The 15,610-nt window shown below is 37.8% G+C and overlaps 1 protein-coding gene across 2 annotated transcripts in view; it reads left to right on the top strand.

The window, feature by feature from the left end:
- LOC150100038 (sorting nexin-13-like) overlaps positions 1 to 15,610 on the top strand; it is a 480,335-nt gene that overhangs the window by 311,122 nt on the left and 153,603 nt on the right. The gene's annotated exons all lie outside the window — the stretch shown is intronic.

Below are 15,610 nucleotides of genomic sequence, written 5' to 3'. Positions count from 1 at the left end.
TTAATAAATTGGTTACTGATTAGGAAAAAAAAAATTTATTTTATTTATTTTTTTTTTTTGTATATGCAGCAACCCCCCCCCCCCCACTTAAAATTTTCACCTGCCACCACTGGAAAGATCTCAGCACTTTCTTTAAAATGACATTCAAATTTATGAGAGCAACTGTGCAGTAATTAAGCACTATCCCAAAAGATCCTGTGGTTAGTAGTAATTGCATCTTCAGCAGTCAATGCCAAATTTATGACCTTTTTTTTATTCATTATAGGATTGGTGTTTCAAAATGCATTTGGTGACAGATTGGTCCATTTGACTAAAGTAAATTAACTTACAGTTACATGGAATTAAATAGACTTCGGGTAGTAGCAGTAAGAGTTGTAATCTATTCTTAGTAGATGGTAGAAAAATGCTAATTTGATAAGTTGTAAACTTGTTGAAGGATGAAATTTCCTAATGCTATAGGGATGGAAACTCTGTGGGAGTTATCTTTTCTTGTGGAAGTAGAAAAAAAATGGCTGATGATTTTCTCAATAATTTTTGGGTCATAGCCACTGAGAGGCAGTTTTTTTTTTGTTGATTGAAATTTCTTTCTGAAGTAATTTGGATTAAAAACAGACATGAGCTCATGATAGTAGGCATTTAATAAAACCATATTTCTGTGAGGGGTGATGTGCTGATCTGTGATCAATATATTGACGAGAGGAGGACCATTTTCAGCAGACAGAAGTGGATAACAAACCATTTGTTTCTCAGTTTAAAAGTAAGTCAATTCCTGATGTGATTTTGTTCCAGATTGCAAAAATGCCATCCACCTAATGAAGCCAAAGAGAATCTTAGGGATCAAAAGTAGAGATATTTTATTCAAGATGTTGCAAGTAAAAGTTTGCATGAATTGGGGGAGTCCATTGTCTTGACTTCAATTTTTCTGTAAAGCTTTCCATTCCAGCTTAAATATCTGGAGTTTATGAATGACCTAATATTGGCCACATGATCCTCTAGGATGATGCTAAATTATTGCACAGTTACTCCCACAAATTTGAACATATTTTTAAAGAAATTGTTGAGGCCCTTCATCACCACAACCACCACCCAAACCTTGACCTCAGTGACAAATTGTCTATTCACAAAATTGTTATCAGTAATTGTATTTCTTAGTTTATTATTTTTATGGCGATTTTGCCTGCTTTTGTTTAGGAGTGCCCTTTTTTTAATGTCTGGCTTTTTACTCAAGAATTCTTAGGGCATTATAGATGTATTTTAGAGACAAATATATGCAGAGTAATAGAGGAAGAAAATTCGCACATACCTTTTTTTTGGATGTTGTTGGCTGTCTTTCTGAGATGTGCATACTTCTGCTGTTAAGGTGTTAAAAGGGAAGGGGGGTTGGAAAACGTGGGGGGAGTTTGAGGCGATGTGGGAGAATTAATTTGAAAAACCCGGATTTTTTTATATAATATATACATATATTATTATTTTTAAGGGTGTTTTTTTTTTTTTGGGGGGGGGGGGGGGGGGGCTGAAAATAGAATTTTTTTTTTTTTTTTTTTTTTTTTTTGAGGAAGGGGAAGGGTTTATGGGAAAAAGGGAGCCTGGGAGAGGGTTAACGAGGTGCAAGCTGTTTCGGCCATGCGTTGTCATCGGAGACTCATGGCAGAAGTGGATGCTTGTCATATCGGCTTGGTGTTTCTGCCTTTGAAGTGCTTGTGTTATTGCCTATTGGTCAGAATTGTGACCTAATTTTTATGTTATAGAGCTTCCAACACTCAGAGATTATGTAGGGTCAGTGGACATTGAGTTTTTGTCACATTTTTTGGCTATTGTTTCCGATATTCTAAGCATTGTTTCGTTGTCTTACGCTGTTACCCGATACGGTCAATAGGTCTCCTACAAAAACACCACCACAGCACCTTTATTGAAATTTGTCGCCAAACTACTAAAACCATTACATACAATGTCAAATTCTATGATAAAAAAATATAAACAACCTTTTCCAAAAATTAAATAACATAACCATAACCCAAAAGTCATCTTCACTTCATTATACACTAACATGGACGTCACCAGAACATTAGACATCGTATACACACAAACACTACTCACAGAAGACAACACCCTGCACTCTCGTACAAAATTAACGCCTAGTGATATCATAAACTTAAACTAACAATAATAATAATTATTATTATTATTACATAACACCTCCAGGGATTCCAAAGACTCATCGAGGGAGGGCACCTGCTCTACAACTCTCTGTCTCCATCACTCTACTAACCGTAACTACCTTCATAATGTACACCAGCGGCATCTACTGCTGACCACAACCACTATTTTTACAAACATCCATGCCCACGGCGGAATTCGAACCCGCAGCCTTTCGGCTGGAGAGCGGATACTCTAACCATTCAACCAATCAGGCCGGCTTTAATCTCAGCTGACTTCTTTAAGTTCAACAACAGCATGTATATTCAAATTTTCGGACTCCCTATGAGCCAAAACATCAGCGGACAACTAGCGGAATTGTTGCACACATAGAATCACTCCTACTCCACCCCCCCCTCTCGGCATCACCTTTTATGGCAGATATGTGGACGATATCCTATGCATTGGAGAACCAACACACATCGCCACCTTACAAGCATCCCTTAACAATTACAGCAACAGACTAAAATTCACCATAGAAACTGAACAGAACAAATCCATCAATTTCTTAAACCTGACTTAATCAGAATAAACAACAAATAGCCACAAAAATATACCACAAACCCACACATAACAACTACCTCCATTTCAACTCATACCATCCATATTCAGTTAAAAAATCGGTCATCCTATCACAATTTATAAATGCTTACAAGTTTTCAACTAACCATAATTACCTCAACACAGAAATAAAGAAATTAACACAGATTTTTAAAAATTGCAACTATCCTACACAGCTAATATATTACGCAAACAGGAGAGCAAAAATCCGTCAAAACAACCAAACAACCAAAACACACTTCCCAACCTGAAAAGTTATCAAATTTCCATACATCCAGAACACATAGAAAGCCTACAAATACATTTTCAAATATACTGACTATAACCTTGTATTCGCCACAAACCAAAAATTGGTAACACTTCTAAAACCCACTAAATCTCACCGAGACAAAGAAATATTAGAACTCCACGACGTAGTTTACAAATTTCCTTGCTAAAAAGACTGTGATATCATTTACACAGGTTCTACTATCAGGTCTTTATGGGCAAGACTACAAGAACACTTCCGTGACTGTGACATCCCTATTCCAGAACATTTAAATACTAAAAAACGCAACATCAAAAAGAAAAATAGAATACAAAGTACAGGGTAAACAGAAATAGCAGTTCACGCTGTTGAACAGAAACATACCCCGCAAATCGACAAGGCCATAATTAATAGACAGACAAGACAACGAAACAATGCTTAGAATATTGGAAACAATAGCCATAAAATGTGACGAAAACTCAATCAATGTCGACCGATCCTACATAATCTCTAAGTGTTGGAAGCTCCATAACATAAAAATTAGGTCACAACTCCGACCAATAGGCGATAACACAAGCATTTCAAAGGCAGAAACACCAAGCCGGCATAACATAGCATCCACTACCCCCCATGAGTTTCCGACGACGATGCACGGTCGAAACAGCTTGCACCTCATTAACCTTCTCCCTGGTCCCCTTTTTCTCATAACCCTTCATCAAAATAACAAATTTCTATTTTCGCTGAAAAACAGAAATTTGAAAAATAAAGAAACCTGGGTTTTTCAAATTAATTCTCCCACGTTGCCTCAAACCCCCCCCCCACACACACACACACACATACACACTTTTTTCAAAACCATCTTCCCTTTTAACACATTAACAGCAGAAGTATGCACATTGCAGAAAGAAGACGGCCAACAACATCCAAAAAAAAGTATCTGCGAATTTTCTTCCTCTATTACTCTGCATATATTTCTCTCTACAATACATCTATAATGCCCTAGGAATTCTTGAGTAAAAAACCAATGACATTAAAAATGGGGCACTCCTAAACGAAAGCAGGCAAAATAGCTGTAGCAATAATAGTCTTTAAGAGGAGTAACATGGAAATTTTCCCAGAAATAATACCTGTCTTTCTTAGTGTTTTTAATTATACTTATTTATACACATATAACTCTTTCATATCTTAATAGTATTATATTTAACTGACTCTCTCACAACTGTATGTGAAAAAGATACTATATTCCATGCAGCTACATTGTTGTTGTTTGAATTTCTCCAATTCTGTTTTGTTATGTTGATGATGATTTAAGATACTTAAGCCAATATATAATTAATTACAGTTAATTTTTTTATGTGGTTTCCACCCACAAAAGATTTTTAGTAAACCTATAGTACATATTGGGATGCTTAAGGGTCAAAGCTGTATAACTGAGAGGAGACCTCCACATAGCCTTTAAAGGAATGCAGAGAACCGACCAGGGCTTCTAACCTAATGTCCAATCCTCACCTTCTCGTGGTGCACCCTGTTTGGTATCTACCTGGATACTGAACGAACAATGGACTGGAAATTTGGGATTTAGCTAACCAAATTGTATTCTTATTGGCTTAAACCAAAATACAAAATGATGGTACAACATGACAAAATTTCATGCCGGCTGGGGCGTCACCCGGTTAAACAAGGGCCCCCCCGTTGTTTTCACCAGGAAACCAGGGCGAACAGCGAAAAGTCAGCTACTGGAACAAATCTGAAAACACACCCCAACTCAACATCACCAAAGTTAAAGATCAGTACTATCAACATAAGAAGCCTGAATGGCAAAGAAATGGAGTTAGCTGGGGAATTAGATAAGTACCAGATCGACATAATAGGGGTGACTGAAACAAAAAAGACAAAAACTAGTGAGATCTTTCTGAGCAATAAATACAAAATGTTATATTCAGGCAATGACAATCAAGGAAAAGAAGGAGTAGCCATAGTATTCAACACAAAATATGAGGCAATCTTCTTGAATGGCAGGCAGTCTCAAGTAGAGTAATGTGAGCAAATATGATAATGGGGAACTGGACAATGAGACTTATTTGTACCTATGGTCCCGCAGAAGGTTTTTAGAAAAGAGGCTTTAGAAAAAGCAACTGACACAATGAAAAAGGAAAACTTGGTCCTTGTTGTGGATCTAAATAGCAGAGTAGGAAATGATTGTGAGACATGCAAAAATATTTTGGGAAAATTTGGAGAAAAGAGCAAAGCTAATAATAATGGCAAATATCTGTTGGATTTCTGCCTAGGACATTGACTGGTTATTACTAACACCATGTTCCAACATAAAAATGTGCACAAATTCACATGGAGAGAAGAGGCAAGAAATAAGAAAAGTCTCATTGACTATGTTATTGTTGATAGTGATGTTTTCTCCCTGGTGCAGGACACCAGAGAGTACAGAGGATTTGAAATTGGAAGTGATCACTATTTAGTCTTGAGCAAGATGAAATTGAATTTCATATTGAAAAAAATAACATGTAAGAAAGTTTTAAAGCGAATAAACGTTGAGCAGCTCTCAGATGTGAACTGTAGACTAAAATACACAAAGATTATTGAAGAAAAAATGAAAGAGTTTGAGAACAGGAACCAAACCTTGGAGATTCAGTGGCAAGCCTTGAAGAAAACCCTGATTGATTCAGCCAGAGAGGCATGTGGTGAGGTTGTCTGCAAGGATAGAAAAATCAGAACTCCATGGTGGACACAGGAAGTTAAAGAGGCAGTGAAGGAAAAGCAGAAAACATATCAAAAGTTCCTGTCAAATAAGTCAGCTTGTGCTCTTAGAGAATACATAGACAAATGTAAGAAAGCTAAACACTGTGTAAAACTGACTAAACAAAAGTCATGGGAGGACTTTGGCAAGAACATAGAAAATAAATATCAAGAAGGTGGCAAAATATTCTGGAGGTTGTTGAAGATGCTTAGAAATTGAGGAAAGAGTGCTGTAAAAGGAATTAGAGATGATAAAGGTGACATGAAAACTGGAGAAAAAGATATCCTTGAAGTATGGAGTAATTACTTTGAGAAATTGCTAAATGAAACAAGCAGTTATAGCACAGTGATAAAAAAAAAAAACACTCAACAGACATACAGTCAGGAATACATATCCATACTTGAAGTAGAAAAAGCCATCAAAGCTTTAAATGTGGAAAGGCAGTAGAAGTAGATGATATTTCACCAGAAATGCTGAAATATGGTGGTATAAAAGTCTTGCAGTTTCTGCACTGCATAGTTCTGAAGGCCTGGACAGAGGGATGAATTCCCGATGTTGGAGTAGAACTCTCATAGTACCCATATATAAAAAGGGAAATAAAACTGAATGTGGGAATTACAGAGGTATTTCCCTAATGAGTGTTCCTGGTAAGGTATATGCAAGTATACTTGGGAAACGGTTGAGAAGAAGTTTGGAAGAAAAGCTTGAAGAACAAGCTGGATTCAGGCCAAATAGAGGCTGTCAGGATCAGATCTTCACTTTACGACAAATAGTTGAGAAATCTTGGGAATATAACAAAGATCTCTATTTAAGTTTTGAAGATCTGGAAAAGCCATATGTCAAGGTGCCAAGAGAGAAGCTATTCAATACGCTACAGTTAAATGGTGTCAATGGGGCGTTATATCAAGCAATACTTAGTCTTTATTTGAGTTGTAAGTCAGCAGTTAGAATTGAAGGAAGTATATGGAGATGGTTTAATGTTAAATCTGGTGTGAGACAAAGATGTACATTATCTATATGGATCACATTATGAAGGAAAGTGGTATTAGACATGATCTCAAAATTGGAGATGTTAATTTCAGCTCTTTACTTGATAGATGATGTTATACTTTTAAATAAATCCACTACAAGTTTGCAAGATTCCCTGACTAAATTGAATAACTGTTGTAATAGATATGGTATGAAGGTCAGCAATAAAAAGACAAAGACAATGAAAATAGGCAGAATCATTGAAAATGTCAACTGCATTGTGAACGGAGAACCTGTGGAACAAGTAAAACATTTCACCTACTTAGGCACGATTTTTAGTGAAGATGGTAAATTAAATATGGAAATAGACAACAGAATCAACAAAGCTGGTATAATAGGAAGTCAATTGAATAAATTCATATGGAATAAGAGAGAAATTAGTCGGAACACTAAATTAGCTGTATACAAGACAGTGTTCAAACCAGTTTTAACTTATGGATCTGAGAGCTGGGTCAGAAGTAAACACTTGACCAAAGACTAGAGACCATAAATATGAGAATCCTGAGAAAGATTAGAGGTGTGAACAGATGGCATCAATGACAATATCATATTAAAAAGGAGGATATTAGAAAAGAAACTGACATTGTCACTATCCAGGAATGCGTTAGCAGAGCTAATCTCAGGTGGTATGGTCATTTAAACAGAATGAATGAGGAAAGATTAGCAAAACAAATGTTCTCTGCCAGGTTGGCAGGAAAACGACCCAGAGGAAGACCAAGATATAGGTGGATTGATACAGTACAAAGTGCCTTAGACGATAATAGTATAAGATCTGATAATATTGGAGTCTTGACAAGTAACAGACTGATCTGGAGGAAAATTGTAGATAGGAAGTTAGTAATGATGTAAATTTTTCATGTAGTACTATCATATCCTGTACACCCCCTTGAGGGGCAGGAATTTGATGATGATAGTACATATTGTACTTTGGGTGGGCTAATAATTTTTTTTTCCATTTTATCAATTTTATATATTAATGAAATAAAGAGCCAAAAGGCTTCATTTTGGCTCTTTATTTCATTAATTTAATTAATTAAAATAAGTTAATTTATTTGTGCACCTCTTTAACAACTCATACTGTAAAGTATTAAAGCTATTATCACTACAATCTTGGTATTTATTGGTCTACTTACTCACTGATGAGACTTCAATAAAGGTTGAAACTTGTCTGGGTAGTGACCTATCTCCCTTAATTTAAAGCAACATACATCTCCTAGGGAATGAGTATTACATTAGGGTTAATTCTAAGAATAGTGATCCATCTTTATCCACCTTTACTACGAGTTGACCGGTATTGTACTACCCGGGTGTTTGCTTATGCATAGACTGGCCGAACTTTTATAGCTCGCTATTATTCGGCATAAAACTCTTTGATTTATATCTTAGAGTTTGTTATTCAGCTTGGAAAATGTGGGGTTAAATATCCCCTTAATTTAAATCAATTTTATATATTTTTTTGTAATTTTTTATATTTTTAGATAGTCTGGAAACCATACTCCAAAGACCAAACATGGAACTTTTTTTTTCAAGCCACTTCAGTGAGACCACTGCCTGCTTCCAACAAGCAGGCAGTGGTCTAACACTACACTGCCCTTTATGAATGGTAGGAAGTTTCATGTAGATTAATGTTGCGAAATTGCAACTAATTTATAGCTTAATTATTATTATTATTATTATTATTATTATTACGGGCAACTCCAGGGAGTCATTAGACTCATCGAGGGAGGCCCCAAATCATATTCATCACAACTATTCGACATTCATACAGTATCTATCATACCTCGCCTTAAACTCATTCACTGTCACAGCATCCACCACAGACTCAGGGAGCGCATTCCACTCATTCACTACTCTAAAAGTAAAGAACCCAGCTCTAACACCTTTACTAACCACACTTTTGCCCAGTTTCCATGGATGTCCCCTAGTCCTCCCACAACCAGCCCTGTTCTCAAAAATATCTTCTGAATTAATTTTATAGAAACCCTTCAGTAATTTGAATGTCTCAATCATATCTCCCCTCCTCCGCCTATCAACCAATTTTTGCAACCCACAAATCCTCAACCTGTTCTCATACGGTTCATTCCACAGACCTGCTATCATCTTGGTCACTCGCCTCTGGATCCTCTCCACCTCCTCCCCATCAAGAAGAAACCTAGGTGACCAAATCTGAGCACAGTAGTCGAGATGAGGTCTTATCAAGGCTCGATACAGAGGAACAATAACCTGCTTGTCTCTGCTTGTCAACGTATTCTTCAGCAACCAAGTGATTTGATGAGCTGATTTGGCCACTTTTGCAATGTGTCCCCTAAATTTCAATTCCTTATCCACCAACACTCCTAAATCTCGTGCCTCATCAATTTCCTGGAGCACGGTTCCACCAATGCAGTAAACTGCCTCCCATCTTTTCACCCCAAAATGCATAACCTTACATTTTGCCACATTAAATTGACATCCATTCTCCCTAGCCCAGACCTCCAATCTATCCAAATCATCCTGCAAAATTTTGACGTCATCTGCATTCACTATTGCCCTACCCAACTTCGCATCATCAGCAAACAAATGAACTGTTCCTCTCAGATCCTTTCCTATATCATTTATGAACAAATTAAACAGCAGTGGTCCAAGAACAGATCCTTGTGGTACACCACTAGTCACAGGCCGTCTTGTGGACTCTACTCCTGAGTAAACCACTCTCTGATATCTCTCCGTCAACCACCCTCCTATCCATCTCACCAACCCTATGTCCATTCCCATATGCTGCAATTTACTGATTAGAATTCCATGTGGTATCCTGTCAAAGGCCTTAGCAAGGTCCAGCAGAATCACTGTAAACCCATTACCCTTATCCAGTTCAGCCGTCACTGTGTTATAATACGTGAGCAAGTTACTGAGGCATGACCTACCCTTCACAAAACCATGCTGTCCCCGATACAGTATCCCATTTTCTTCTATCCAATCTTGTATTTTCCTCTTGACTATTTTCTCTAAGACCTTGATAATGATTCCTGTTATGCTGATTGGCCGGTAATTTTCAACAGCAGCCTTGGAACCACCTTTGTGCAGTGGAACTATTTTCCCCTCTTTCCACCCCCTTGGGACTGACCCAGTCCTGAGGCTCAAATTAAACATAATGGTCAAGGGCACTGACAATTCTTTGGCCGCTTCACGTACGACACGAGCTGGTATACCATCCAATCCCACAGATGTATTGACATTGAGGTTCTGTAATAGACTAGTTACCTCTACCTCATTCATCACAATTCCAGTATAAGCTGTTGGTTCCTCCATTTCCGCAAAGCCACCACCTGGATGATATACTCTTGCAAAGTGTTCGCTCAGTAATTCCACAACATCGACTGATTCAGTTACCTCCCTACCCTCAGCATTTTTTAAGATCATTCTACCATGAGCATTTTTCCTTTTACTTGCAACATATTGAAAAAACTGTTTGGGATTCTCTTTAGCCTGCATGGCCAATTTCCTTTCGTAATCTGCTTTTGCTTTTCTTACCACCCTTGTTACCATCCTGGCCTGAGCTTTATACTGTTCATGCACCTGATGGTCACCCTTCTCCTTAAATTCCCTCCACAATTGTTTCTTTTTTTGCAGCTCAAGCTTAATAGTGTTATTCATCCATTTAACCCCTACCTGATTTATTATTCGGACTCTTGGTATACAGTCAACCATTGCCTCCTGCAAACAGTTCTTGACCACCTCCCATGCACCATCAACATCCAGCCCTTGCAGTTTTACATGCCATGGCATTGAGCCAAGCACACACCTAAGCTTGTCATACTTACCAGCCCGGTAATTCCACATATACCCTGTCTTAATTGTAAATTCGACTCCTTTAGCCACCTCCCAAGTCATGACCTTATGGTCACTCTCACCAATTGGTGGCAACAAGGTCATGTTCGTTACAGCCACATTCTCAGTTGCAATTACTAGGTCCAGCACTCTCTGCCCCCTGGTATTTTCCAATACATGTTGCCGTAGATAGTTGTCCCTTAATAACTGCATAAAATCCAATTCCTTCCTCCCATGTGCCCTCTCCTCTTTCCAGTCAATATTACCATAATTGAAATCACCCATAATAATTACCCTCCTTCCATTCATTTCTTCTATTTGCTTATGCATACTATTCCCACCATCCACTCCATCACCCGGTCTATAGCAGCACCCAATTGTATATTTTGTTCTGCTAGATTGTATCTCACACCAAACAGCCTCAAATGTGCTTTTTTCCCCATCCTGCAGTTCAACTTCTATACTCCTTGGCTGAAGCTCATCAGCTATCATCAATAACACTCCTCCCCCCTTTTTATTCACCCTGTCACTCCTGAACACGCTATACCCATCGCATTCAATCCCACTAGCTTTATCATCTTCTGTCAGCCATGTTTCACTAATACCGACAACCTGTGGCCTGGAAGTGCCAACCATGGCCAAAAACTCTTCCTTCTTGTTCCTAATACTCCTGGCATTAGTGTACATGAATCGCAGAAGCCCATTTGTCCCATCCCTACTTTGATTCCTTATACTAATTATCCCATTCTGATTTGTTGTCCGTCGTACTCGCCCGGGCATAATATACTCATTCATACACTTAACTCATTCATACACTTAATACCAGTGAAGATACCAGTAATAAAGAACCGGAGGAATTAAATATCTTTCCATTGCGTTAACATGTGTATTTTATGTTTATTTATGGATTCACAGTTACTTCTATATCAAAATAAATAAATAACCAGAAGAATTCTTCAGATGTCCTCCTGTAAGGAATGCAAGCAACTGATCAGATCATTTAACTCATTTCTGGTTCTCACCTTATAGCAATACCCTGTTAATAAGTATACACATTAATACTGAAGAAATGAGGGATCAGTTAATGGTTAGGGACTTATTATGAAACTGCATTCTGTATTTTGCTGAAGGTAAATCTGCATTATGTTACAACATATTTAAAAATCATCCTACCATCACCTCATTAAATAAGACAACTATTCTTTTTTTTTTTTATCAGGAAACTAATATGAACAGTAACATCAGCTCAGCAACAATCTAGAACAGGAATGCATAGCTATTATATTTACCTTTAAAAGTTCCTGAATGGTAGGAAGTTTCATGTAGAATAATGTTGGAAAGCTGCAACTAATTTATTACTAGTGGAGATACTAGAAAAAATAACTAGAGGAATTCTTTGAGTCGTTAGAATAGCCAGTGCAAATAAATCCAAAGAAATAAATATGGGTTTTCTTGTTGGAGAGCTAAGCACATAGTAGAAAATGAAATGTCATAGAAATATTTTAAGAAAATTTAAAGAAAAATTAATCCTTTGGCAAATCAGTATTGATTTCTCCTCTGAACAAAATTTAACCATTACTAACGTTAACTTTGTTGATATCATACTATTCCAACATGCAGTAGGATCTGATATAGAAAGTGAATGCCCTCTAGTTTTGAGTAAGATCAAAATAAGTATCATACTAAAAAGGGAAAATTGAGAACTTTTTTTTTTTTTTTTATAAAGAATCAGAAGTTGAATCTGCAGACTTAAATATACAAATGTTATTGCAAGTTTTGCAAGATCTTCCACTTGGTTATACTATAAATTAAAGATACCAAGAATTTATATACTTGGTTTAATCCTTTATCCAAGTGTAAGCAAACAGAGTTTGCACCTGAAGTATAATCAAGACTAGGGCAACTCGTATATAGAAGCTGATGACTTCACATCACTTGCTTTAGTATTCCATAATGCAAAGCACATATCCTTATGGGTATGTATAATGCTAAGCATTATGGGAAGGGTCACTACCTGGGTAGTGACCCAGAATATGATTAACCCCATATCTTCTTTATCTCCATTATGGGATACTAAGGCAAGTGATATGAAGTCAGTAGCTTCTGTATACTAGTCGCCCTAGTTGTGATTATATTTCAGGCGCAAACTTTGTTTGCTTACACTTAGATAAAGTATTAAACCAAGTATATAATTTATTGATATCTTTAATACAAATGTTATTGTCAGAAACATAACTGTATGGTGACTTTATTAAGAGGAGTGATAGATGGGAGTTTAACTAAATCATAGTTACCGGCTGCGAAATTTAAGGATGTAAGTGAGAGTATTAGAGCGCAAAAACAGAGGGTGAAAGAATTGATAGTTGTGGCAGGTACGAATGAATTGAAAGGAGATAAATTTTTTATGAGAGAGAACTTGAAAGTATTGTTAAAGGTAGCGAAAGAAAAGAGTGACAGAGTTAGAATGGTGAGTCTCATGCCGTGGTATGACAGAGAGGAGTTTAGGAGGAGGGCCATAATCGTAAATGACATTATGCGCAGGCTATGCAGACAGTGTGGTGTGGAATGAGTTTGATGGACGAAAGGATTTATACAAGATGGATGGCCTGCATTTGAATGGATTTGGTGTGCGGAGACTGGAAAAAGTGTTGCTGAATGAAGTGAAAAAGGATGTGCAGAACCAGGGAAACTAGAACTACCAATGGGGGGGGGGAGCAGATATGCAGACATCAGTGAAACAGTTGAGTGTAAGAATGTATATAATGTACCCGAGCCAGTACTAAGGACAAAAAATCGGAATGGGATAGTTAGAATAACACATCAAGATAGGAATGGGGCAAAGGGACCACTGCATTTAATGTATACTAATGCCAGGAGTATTAGGAACGAGAAGGAAGAATTTTTGCCCTTGATTGGCTCTTCCTGGCCAGAGGTTATTGACATTAGTGAAACATGGCTGACGGAAGATGATATAGTTAGTGGGATAGAATGTGTAGGTTATAGTGTGTTCAGGAGGGACAGAGAGAGAGAATAAAATGGGGGGAGTGGTGTTATTGATGATAGCTGATTAACTGCAGCCAAGGAGAATTGAAGTTGTATCGCAGGATAGTGAATAGAGCTCATTTGAGGCTATTTGGTGTGAGATTGAGACTAGCAGAATAAAATATACAGTTGGGTGCTGCTATAGACCAGGTGATGGAATAGATGGTGGAGATAGTATGCATAGGGAAATTGATGAAATGAGTGGCAGGAGGGTAATTATTATGGGGGATTTCAACTATGGTAACATTGATTGGAAGGAGGAAAGGACACGTGAGGAAGGAACTGGATTTTATTCAGTTATTAAGGGATAATTATCTGAGACAGCATGTAATTGAAAATACTAGGGGTGTGAGAGTGCTTGACCTGGTAATAGCATCTGAGAATTTGACTAATGAATATGACCATGTTGCCACCTATTGGTGAGAGTGATCATAAGGTCTTGACCTGGGAGGTGGCTAAAGGTGTGGAATTTTCAATTAAGACAGGGCATATGTGGAATTAATGTGCTGGCAAGTATGACAAGCTTAGGAGATTGCTTGGATCAGTGCCATGGCATGTACAACTGCAAGGGTTGGATGTCGATAGAGCATGGGAAGTGGTCAAGGAGCATTTACAGGAGAGGGTCCGAATAGTAAAACAAGTAGGGGTTAAATGGATGAATAATACCATTAAGCTTGAGCTGCAAAAAAAGAAACAACTGTGGAGGGAATTTAAAGAAAGAGGTGACCTGCAGGCACACTAATAGTATAAAGTGCAGGCCAGAAGAGTAACGAGTGTGGTAAAAAAAGCAAAAGCGGATTATGAAAGGAAACTAGCTATGCAAGCTAAAGAGAATCCCAAACAGTTCTTTCAATATGCTGCAAGCAAAAAAAAAACTGTGCAGGGCAAAATGATTTTAAGGAATGACGATGGTAAGGAGGTCACCGAATCAGTCAATATAGTGGAGTTACTGAGCGAGCACTTTGCAAAAGTATATCATCCAGGTGGTGACATTGAAAAAATGAAGGAACCATTAGTTTATACGGGAATTGTGATGAATGAAGTGGAGGTGAATAGTCTATTATAGAACCTTAATGTGAATACATCTGTGGGATTGGATGGTATACCGGCACGGGTCTTGCATGAAGCTGCTAAAGAATTATCAGTGCCCTTGACCATGTTGTTTAATCTGAGTCTCGGGTCTGGTTTAGTCCCAAAGGTGTGGAAAGAGGGGAAAATAGTTCCACTGCATAAAGGAGGATCCAAGACTACGGTTGCAAATTACCGACCAATCAGCATATCAGGAGTCGTTGTCAAGGTCTTGGAGAAAGTAGTCAAGGGAAAAATACAGGAATGGATTGATGAAAATGAGATACTGTATAGGGGACAGCATGGCTTTGTGAAGGGTAGATCATGCCTCAGTAACTTGCTCAAGTTTTATAACACAGTGACAGCTGAACTGGATAAGGGTAATGGGTTTACAGTGATACTACTGGACCTGGCTAAGGCATTTGACAGGATACCACATGGACTTCTAATCCGTAAACTACAACATATGGGAATGGATATAGGGTTGGTGAGATGGATAGATATCAGAGAGCAGTTTATTCAGGAGTAGAGTCCAAAAGACAGCCTGTGACTAGTGGTGTGCTGCAGGGTTCTGTTCTTGGACCACTGCTGTTTAATTTGTTCATTAACGATATACGGAGGGATCTGAGAGGAACAGTTCATTTGTTTGCTGATGATGCAAAGTTGGGTAGGGCAATAATGAATGCAGAAGATGTCAAAATCTTGCAGGACGACTTGGATAGATTGGAGTTCTGGGCTAAGGAGAATGGATGTCAATTTAATGTGACAAAATGTAACGTTATGCATTTTGGGGTGAAAAGATTAGCAGCAGTATACCACATTGGTGGAACTGTATACTCCAGGAGATTGATAAGGCCAGGGACTTGGGAGTGTTGTAGTTAGATGAAGCTTAGGGGGAAAATTGCAAA

This window comes from Typopeltis vanoorti, chromosome 13, assembly GCF_054136105.1.
Source record: "Typopeltis vanoorti isolate ZY-2024b chromosome 13, IOZ_Tvanoo_1.0, whole genome shotgun sequence".
Lineage (NCBI taxonomy): Eukaryota > Metazoa > Arthropoda > Arachnida > Uropygi > Thelyphonidae > Typopeltis > Typopeltis vanoorti.
Note: the sequence above shows the minus strand (reverse complement) of the source record. Positions and strands in the feature narration are given on the sequence as shown.